We start from the raw sequence: 10,351 nt of genomic DNA, 5'->3' as shown, positions 1-10,351 counted from the left end.
TGTTTGAGACAGAATCTTGCGCTGTCACCCAGGCTGTAGTGCAGTGGTGCAATCTTGGCTCACTACAGCTTCTGCCTCCCAGGTTCAAGCAATTCTCCTGTCTGTCTGGGTCTCTCAAGTAGCTGGAGCTACAGGCATGAGCCACTACTCCCTGCTAATTTTTTGTATTTTCAGTAGAGATAGAGTTTTGTCATGTTGGCCAGGCTAGTCTTCAACTCCCGACCTCAAGTGATCCACCTGCCTCAGCCTCCCAAAGTGCTGGGATTATAGGTGTGGGACACTGTGCCGGGCCACCCTTTCATCCTTTTATGCTTTCGTCATACTGAACTGTGTGCCCTTCCCTAAACAGACTGTGTTTATACAGCTGTCCTTTGCATGTCCTTTCTCTTGTTCAAATAAAAACTTCAGCCAAATTAAATTTAAAGGAGTTTAATTGAGCAATGAACGTTTTGCCAGTCAGGTAGACCCAGAATCACAGCAGATTCAGAGAGACTCCAGGGATGCCTTCTGATCAGAACAAATTTTTAGGCAAAAAATAGGGAAGTGATGTACAGAAATCAGAAGTGAGGTACAGAAACAACTGGATCAGTTACAGCTCAGCGTTTGCATTATTTGATCACAGTTTCAACACTGGACAATGGATTTGTGGTTGAGGTAGGGCTGCTGAGATTGGCCAAAACCCAGCCACTGTTATAGGCGCACACTCTGAAGTTAGGTTGCAGTTCGTCCACAAAGACTCAAATATTGAAGCACCGAGTTCTTCTCAGGCCATATTTAGTTCACTTTAACACTCCTCCTGGAATTTTTAAATTTTTCCTTTTCATTTGCATATAAATTAATCACTCCTTAAAATTCATCTTTTTCTTTTTTGAGACAGAGTTTTGCTCTTGTCACCCAGACTGGAGTGCAATCGCGTGACCTCAGCTCACTGCAACCTCCGCCTCCTAGGTGCAAGCGAATTTCCTGCCTCAGCCTCCCGAGTAGCTGGGATTACAGGCGCACACTACCACACCTGGCTAATTTTTGTATTTTTAGTAGAGAGACAGGGCTTCAGCACGTTGGCCAGGCTGGTCTTGAACTCCTGACCTCAGGTGATCCACCTGCCTCTGCCCCCGAAGTGCTGGTATTACAGGCGTGAGCCACCTCGCCTGGTCGGCAAAACTCATCTATTTTACCGTATATAGAAAGGCCTATTCTAGCCACACATCCTCTTTAGTAGTGTCCTGCCCTGCCTCTTCCCCTTTTGTCAATGGAAGTCTCCCTTCTCCTTCTGCTGCTCTCTGGTCTCTCTAGTCTGGGTTAGAGACTCCTGCTCTGTGTTCCTCCATCTGCTGCTTAAGTCCATACAGCCCTTATTTCATTGCATTGAAATGATTCATTCATGAATTCAACACTAAGGAGCTCCCTAAGGATAGGATGGTGCCCTTAACCTTTCTATTTCTAGTATCCACTCAGGAACTAGCTCACTATATTTGTCTGTTAAATGGTTATTAAACAAATGAGTGGTCTAGGTAGAGATTCTGATGCTTACAGGGTCAGTTCTAAACTCACTCGTGAAGAGATCCTATGAATTCACACAGTAGTCTTCTTCTTCTTCTTCTTTTTTTTTTTTTTTTTTTTTTTTTTTTTGAGACGGAGACTCACTCTCACCCAGGCTGGAGGGCAGTGGTGCCAGCTTGGCTCACTGCAACCTCTGCCTCCTGGGTTCAAGCTATTCTCTGGGTTCAAGCGATTCTCCGGTCTCAGCCTCCCAAGGAGTTGGGACTACAGACGTGCGCCACAAAGCCTGGCTAATTTTTGTATTATTAGTAGAGATGGGGTTTCACCATGTTGGCCAGGGCAGTCTTGAACTCCTGACCTCAGGCTACCTACCCGCCTTGGTCTCCCGAAGTGTTGGGTTTACAGGCGTGAGCCACCGCGCCCGGCCCCAATTTTATTTTTAGTAACCTTTTTTGAAGAGCAGTTTCAGGTTCACACCAGAATTAAACAGAAAGCACAGAGAGCTTCCATATATCCCCTACATCCACACCTGTACAACTTCCCCCAGTCTCAGCATCCTAATTGTAAGAAGAGAACCATTCTTACAATTGATGAACGTGCACTGACACATCGCTATCACCTGACGACAAGAGTTTACATTAGCGTTCACTCTTAATGTATATTCCATAGGTCTTGACATGTATGGTGACATTTATCTATCATTATAGCATTATAAAGAATAGTTTCAGCACCCTAAAAATCCTCTGTGCTTGATCTATTTATTCCTTCCTCCCCACAATCCCTGGCAAACACTCATATTTCTACTATCTCCATAGTTTTGTATTTTCCAGGATTGACTTCTCTTATTTAGTAATAATCATTAGTAACCTTGAAGACTTACACTTTCAGCTGGGCGTGGTGGCTCATGCCTGTAATCCCAGCACTTTGGGAGGCCAAGGCAGGTGGATCACAAGGTGAGGTGTTCAAGACCAGCCTGGCCAACATGGTGAAACCCCGTCTCTACTAAAAATACAAAAATTAGCTGGGTATAATTGCATGCACCTGTAATCCCAGCTACTCCCAAGGCTGAGGCAGGAGAATCGCTTGAACTTGGGAGGCGGAGGTTGCAGTGAGCCGAGATCTCGCTACTTTACTCCAGCCAGAGTGACAGAGCAATGCTCTGTCTCAAAAAGATAAAACAAAGACTTACATTTTCGTGGTTAGATAGCTTATTTCTTTTTAGCATTGGAAATACTCTGTACCTCGTTATTTTGCCTTTCTGTGAAATGTAACTGTTGGAAGATAATCTTGCCTGCATGATAAACTGGGAGCCATCATTAAACTGTATCCATAGAGATCCACAGAGTTTACTGTGTTGCTCAAACAACATTTTCCACAAAATAGAACTAAAAAGTTGTTCTGATTTTGGAAGACAATCATTGAGAGTACCAGAAAAGGAGTTTGTCCCAAAGTTGTAGCTGTGCCGTCACATTCTTTGTAACATAACAATAGATATATTAAATATGGGTATCTATCGCAGAGAAGATGAACTATTCATGATTAAACTAGTCATGATTATTCTTTTAAAAGATGTCATTCCTCTCACTGGAAAGTCTGACTCATAGAAGGAAGAGGTGATAAGGCCTTCGGGGTATAACAATGCCAGATTATCTTTGAGTACCAAAAAGGAAGGAGGACTTTCACTTTTATTTTCTTCTTCTGAAATTATAGATTTCCGTTTCAAACAAATGGAACACCCCTAATTAGCATGGACCGAATATATATTCATTTTCTCTTTGTGGAGGCTAAAGCAACTCCACTTTGGATGCTAATCTAACATGTTGACTGGTTATTAACTTCAGTTTTAGGAATGCCTCTAAGGTTCCTACTTAATCTACTCTTAACAGCATGTACTTGCTGTAAATCCTGCTGTTAAGCAAATGGCTGCAATTGTCTTTCCCTATAGAATAAAAGCCTTGGGTCTGGGGGTAACAGTGTGAGGACCCACCTTCTCGTCTCAGGGCAGAGATATGGCTTCTGTTCATAAATCCCTATTAATTTTTCTTTTTCTGAGAAACTAAATTCGCCAGCCTATTTCTTCAGCCTGTCAGCCCCCTTGACTTTTGGCGGTAGGTTTGCAGAGAATTGTTCACAGTGGAACACACTTTCAAGCTACCAACTTCACTTTCTCCTTTCAATGTGTAAGATTTCTCACACATTTTTCAAGACTTTTCCATCACTTGAATTAAATCTCTTTTGTATTTTTTTCTCTATCATAATACCAGACCTCAAAATCAATACCAGGGTAATTTTTTCATCAAAATGCATTTATAGTTACCTTGTAAAATAGATGACATTGGAGACAGATCCTGTAAGCAGAATGAATCTGGAAGCATATTCATATTTCCTTCATTATGTTTCTGGTAAATCATTAAACCTGTACCTACTGATGTTAGTAGGTGGATGCATTCTGTCAGCAAAAGAAGACTGCATTATTTGGAGAATACATTGTAATCATATCTTTATCCGTGAAATACCTCTTTTAGAAATGTCCATCCATGGATACCTCTTCTGCATGAAGTACTTCACTATTGCCCTTCTGATTGTCAGTTATGAAGGATTTTAACTTGCACATAAAGAAGCTATAATACTTCACAATGTACATTTCTGAAAATTCGATGGTGTTTTCATACTTCAGGTTTTGCTGTTTCCCAAAACAATTGCCATTTCATAATCTGCCAATACTACTTTATTTATCGTTCTTGACTGTGCCATTATCAAATGAGGCCTCAAAAGTACTGCATAGGCTGGGTGTCGTGGCTTATGGCTATAGTTCCAGCACTTGGGAAGGCCAAGGTGGTGGATCACATGAGGTCAGGAATTCAAGACCAGCCTGACCCATATGGTGAAACTTCATCTCTACTAAAGTTCAAAAATTAGCTGGGTGTGGTGGTGAGTGCCTATAATCCCAGTGACTCAGGAGGCTGAGGCAGGAGAATGGGTTGAACCTGGGAGGCAGAGGTTACAGTGAGCTGAGATTGTGCCACTAGATTCCATCCAGGGCAATGGAGTGAGAACTCCGTCTCAAAAAAAAAAAAAAAAAAAAAACTCTGAAAAAAAAAAAAAAAAAAAAGGAAAGCACAAAGCATTCAGCCCATGGACCAAACATTAAATGAAAGTACATGTGCACTTTGCAATTTCTAGGGAAATATAATTCGGAATTTTATACTGTTTACGTTGTTCTCAGTAGAGAACAGTGATTTTTTTAACTGAGTTGCTAGCCCACAATTGTCAGTCTTGATGTTTACATTATGCATAAGAGGTTAGAAAAGAAGTTCCCAGTGTACTTACTATGATAATGAAAATGCAACATTCTTGTGATGACCTGGTGGGTGAAATGTCAAGCTTCATTTCCTAAGAATGTTTTCATTCTGTTCTTTAGATATGTTGCCATCTACATTACCGTACATTTCTAATATCAGGTCTAATCCAATCCTTGTCTTGAAAATATTTATGAAGTTCCAATGTAGGAGGATGTTTCAACTGGCAGTGCATTTTCTTTATTTTTATTTTTTTCATTTTACTGTTTAAAACTTTTTATTTATTTTTACTATTTTTTACTGGCAGTACATTTTCATCTCATTTTGGACTCTCTGCATTCTTATCGCTTTCTTAACTATCATTTTGACCAAAATTTCCAAACCAGTGTGTATGGATTCAATTGCAGACACCAGCAAATGATCCCTTATCAGCCAGATTTCCAACTTTAAAATTTTCCATCTTCTTTCTGTGGCAACTTACATTTTCAGGCACCAGCCGCTGCATTCATTGGGCTCAGCTCCTACAGCAAAAGTGCAACCACCTTAATGTCTCCAGGCCATCTTCCAAGGCCAGGGCCTTGCCTCTGAGGTCTCATTTTCAAAAGCTTGAAACCTTGCTCCACATGGCAGTAATGAGCACAAAAATGAGTCTTCTTCCACTCACCTCCACTGTTCTCTTATTACAACAACATAATAAAAAGTCAAACACGAGTTGGGAATTTGAGGGGAGACTTGTGGTACCAAAGTTTTGATGCCAAAACTTTGGTATCACAGTATTGGATAATTGATACCAAATTGGATATTTGGTATCAATTATCCAATACTGTGATACCAAAGTTCAAAAGAAAGTGAGGGCCGGGCGCGGTGGCTCAGGCCTGTAATCCCAGTACTTTGGGAGGCTGAGGTGGGTGGATCACGAGGTCAAGAGATCGAGACCATCCTGGTCAACATGGTGAAACCCCGTCTCTACTAAAAATACAAAAAATTAGCTGGGCATGGTGGCGCGTGCCTGTAATCCCAGCTACTGAGGAGGCTGAGGCAGGAGAATTGCCTGAACCCAGGAGGCGGAGGTTGCGGTGAGCCAAGATTGCGCCATTGCACTCCAGCCTGGGTAACAAGAGTGAAACTCCGAAAAAAAAAAAAAAAAAAAGAGAAAGTGAGTTCCCTTGTAGAAGAAAATTTGCCAACAGAGGAGATTGTATTGTGTAGTGGTTGAAATACTCTGTGGTCAGATTGCCTGGGTTCAATCTTTTACTTCGTCATAGCTGTGTGGTTCTTGAAAACTACTGAACTACACTGGATATGAATTCCCAAATAGGAAAAAGAAGTACTAGTAATAGTACCTGTCTCTAGATTCATTGTTTTGATTAAGTGATTAATGAATATGACATATGAAAGAATTAAGTAATGATTAGCTATCATTATTATTTTATAGTTTAAAAAAGTAGATATCCCAGAAGATTCCCTATATTAGATGACTCTGATGCTCATTTACGAAATTTATATTTTTATTTTACTTCTTGCATTATATATGAGGCTAGGTCAACAAGCCAAAGTTGTGTGTTTGCTTGTTTATTTAATGCTGGGCATTTAGAAGAAATTTTCAACGAAGGTACACCAATCAATTTAACTTTAAAGCTAAGTATCAAACTTACCTCCTGTAAAAAACGTTCCTCAACTTTTCAAACAGAATGAATCGTTTTCGATTTTGTGCCTCCATCACACACAATTTTCTTGTTAGTCTAACGATTATAGAGGTAATCACCCCCAAAGAAACTCAATATGATGTCTTGTCTCTGTAAGCTAATTGAGATGAGAAAAAGTGTTTTATTGGTATTTAAATATCAAGCAACTAAAAGAATGAATGTCTGTGCAAAAGTGAGTCAAGCCATATGTGTGTTATTGACATCCCGTTCTCTAGAGGTGTTTCCACAGAAGCTGAGTACATTGCCTCCTATATATTAAAGTAATGAAGAGCTCATCTTTGGAGCCTGACTATGCAGATTTATACCCTGGCGTTGTCTCTTCCTTGTTATGTTCTTGAACAAATTCAACCTCTGGCATTTCAGTTTCCTCATCTGTAAAATGAGGAGAGTAATAATACATAGAATTGCTTTGAAGATTAAGACCATTAGGAGCAGTAATTGATGGCGTGAGTTCTAAATACAAGCTTGCTATTTCCCAGAGGCTCTGGAGATGGAATTTCTGCCTGTGTGGGCCATTTTGTTTCATATTTGGCAAGAATCTTAGAAACCATTAAGTGTATGTTTATATGAAAAATTTTTGGCTTGGATGAACTTCTAACCTTTTAATTGTTTATCGTCACAAAACAATTCTGTGGAAATGAGCGAATTTCTATTTCCAGTTCATGGATGACCATTACAACTGCACGACTGCACTAGCTCTTGTTTAAAGGACAGGAGGCCTTCAGAGTGGCGCTGAGAAAAGTATTTCTCATTTCCTTGTGAGATTATATATAATATAGTAGAGTGAAAAAAATAGGGTGACATAATATGTAAACAACTTCAACATTTAATATGCAAAGCTGAATTATAGAAGGCAAGGGCTAAGGAATACTTTTTTGAACTTTGATATGGAAATGATACATATTTTAAGCTAAATTATCCTTATTTATGGAAAACAACATGTGGAGAAATACACCACTGTGATTTTCTTTCTCTCTCTCTCTTTTTCTCTTTCTTTCTCTTTCTTTCTTTCTCTTCCTTCCTTCCTTCCTTCCTTCCTTCCTTCCTTTCTTTCTTTCTTTCCTTCTTTCTTTCTTTTTCTCTCTCTCTCTTTTTGAGGGAGTCTCTGTTGCCTGAGTGCAGTGGCATGATCTTGGCTCACTGCAACCTTCACCTGCTGAGTTTAAGCTCTTCTCCTGTCTCAGCCTCCCAAGTAGCTGGGATTACAGGCACATGCCACCACGCCCTGCTAATTTTTATATTTTTGGTAGAGTTGGGGTTTCGTCATGTTGGCCAGGCTGGTCTTGAACTCCTGACCTCATGTTATCTGCCCTCCTCGGACTCCCAAAGTGCTGGGATTACAGGCGTGAGCCACTGTGCCCTGCCACCGCGTGAATTTCTGTATTTCCCATGATGCAGACTGGGATAGGATTATCTTTAATTTCATTCAAATAGGAATTGTGTTACTTAAAATATATTACATCTTATTAAAACCTTTCCTGTGACCGGAAACCACCTTCACCATCTGGTGATCCCACACCACCCCTGGAGGAGCACTCACTGTGATGTGCAGAAAATGCATGGGACGTGGAGTCGGAAGCGGCTGGGCTTCTTATAAAACATACCAAGCATCTTTCCGTGCCTTTCCCACTCCAGAGATGGTTTAATTAGAGTAACTCAGATATCTTGGTTTCTATTATGTGGACACACAGAAGAGACTCTGGAGCTAGTGTCCACACGCTCTGTAGGAGCACGTGGAGCCCAGTGTCAGTCCCTGTCTCACCTACAAGGCAGCAATGGGCGCGACTTCTGTGGCAACGCTCCTTGCTTCCTCCCTTTCCCTTTCTCCCTTAGCATCAGAGTAAAGGTAATGTTCTAAAGGAGAAGGCGTGGCTGCAGGGTCTTTAACCAGAGACTCTCTCCATGTCAATACTAATTAGGTAAAACCAACTCTGGAAGAGAGAAATGCCTGATGTGTCTGAAGCATAACCTTTCCAGGGTTGTGGGCCAGAGTGATCAGTGTTGCAAGCAGGAGAACACAAGGCGGGGAGCATCTTGACCTCCTTAGCAGGAGCCAATAAAAGCTCCATAGCAGGCTGGGCATAGTGGACCATGCCTGTAATCACAGCACTTTGGGAAGCCGAGGCAGGCAGATAACCTGAGGTCAGGAGTTTGAGACCAGCCTGGCTAACATGGTAAAACCCTGTCTCCACTAAAAATACAAAAAATTAGCTGAGTGTGGCGGCAGGAGCTTGTAGTCTCAATTACTCGGGAGACCAAGGCAGGAGAATTTCCAGAACCTGGGAAGTGAAGGTTGCAGTGAGCCAAGATGGCACCATTGCACTCCTGCCTGGATGAAACAGCAAGACTCCATCTCAAAAAAAAAAAAAAAAAGATCCTTAGCAATTTGCTTTCCTATACTAGTAGTATATTATAGCTTCCTAACACTTCAGCACCATATTGCATTCAGGCCTCACAGTAAGAACCTTGTGAATAAGTCAGGACTAGTGTTGTCATGCTTATTTTGCAGACATAAAATGTGACTTGCCTAAGGTCGCAAAGCTGAAAGATGTCCAAATGGAACCCATGTCCAAATGGAACTCTTGACTCCCAGGTTAGAGATTTCTGTGCCATATTCAACTCTAAGAATGTCTTTCTGGTTATCCCTTAAAACTTAAACACAGGCCAGGCACGGTGGATCATGCCTATAATTCCAGCACTTTGGAGGGTTGAGGAAGGTGGATCACCTGAAGTCAGGTGTTCAAGACCAGCCTGGCCAACAGGGTGAAACCCTCTCTTTACTAAAAATACAAAAATTAGCAAGTGTGGTGGTGGCAAGCACCTGCAATTACCAGCTACTCAGGAGACTGAAGCAGGAGAATCGCTTGAACCCAGGAGGCAGAGGTCGCAGTGAGCAGAGATTGCACCACTGTAATCCAGCCTGGGCGACAGAGCAAGACTCTGTCTTGGAAAAACCAAAAACCAAAACAAAACTTACATGCATGTGCACACACATATATGTATTTGGCAGGTATATGTGCATGGTGCATATATACTTTTTCATTATAAAATTATATGTCCTCATTGCAGAAACATGGACAGGAGCATAAAGAAGAAAATGTGTCCTGCCTGATAAATACTGCTATCATTTACGTTTGGTACGTTTTCTGTGGAATCTAGTGAAAGTTTGCTGTAAGCAGAAAGATTTCACTTGATTTCACTGAGTTAGGGTGTATTTACGAAACAATATTAAAATAGTTTTTAGAAGTTTGGCTTTTAGTAGTGTATGGCTACATTTCCTTCCCCAAACCTACTTGGGTATACTCATTTAAATTCCTGTGTACTTAAAAGAGCTCAGAGCTTCTTCAGGGCTGAGGTTTTCACAAATTCAAAGTGCTTGCTAATTCCACACCCATGAGACCATGGTGCCTTTTCCCTCCATCTCATCTTCTATAACGTATCTGATTGCTGGCTGACCATTTACAATCTCATGAGTTCCTGCCCAGTCAACTCACTTTCTCTCCTTTCCCTTCCAAAATTATTTTTTCCTCCACCTTAGTTTACTCTAAATAGAGCAAAAAGAAAAAAAGATGAGAGTCATCAAAAATTTTTTCTCCCACTGTTAACCAACTAATTGTGTGACCATCGGTAAGTTATTTCACCCTTCTGTGCCTCAATGCTGTCATCTCTAAAATGAAGAGCTTAGCTTTGATAATCTGTAAATTTCTCTCAAGCTGTAGCTTTTTAGGGTTCCATTATTAAACATGTTCATGCCAGAGTGTGAGTGCCCATAATCTGGATCTTGTAGAAGTTTTATTTCAAAAGTGAACACTTCTTGTTAGCTCAGGTTAATTTATTCATACATTC

At 40.9% G+C, this 10,351-nt stretch overlaps 1 pseudogene; it reads right to left on the bottom strand.

The window, feature by feature from the left end:
- The window catches only part of LOC108309107, an 8,973-nt pseudogene extending 5,025 nt beyond the window's left edge, over positions 1-3,948 (bottom strand).
- Positions 3,949-10,351: the final 6,403 nt, after the last annotated feature.

The sequence above is a fragment of the Cebus imitator genome, unplaced genomic scaffold (genome assembly GCF_001604975.1).
Source record: "Cebus imitator isolate Cc_AM_T3 unplaced genomic scaffold, Cebus_imitator-1.0 Scaffold5, whole genome shotgun sequence".
Taxonomy (NCBI): domain Eukaryota; kingdom Metazoa; phylum Chordata; class Mammalia; order Primates; family Cebidae; genus Cebus; species Cebus imitator.
This window is presented reverse-complemented; position numbering and strand designations above follow the sequence as displayed.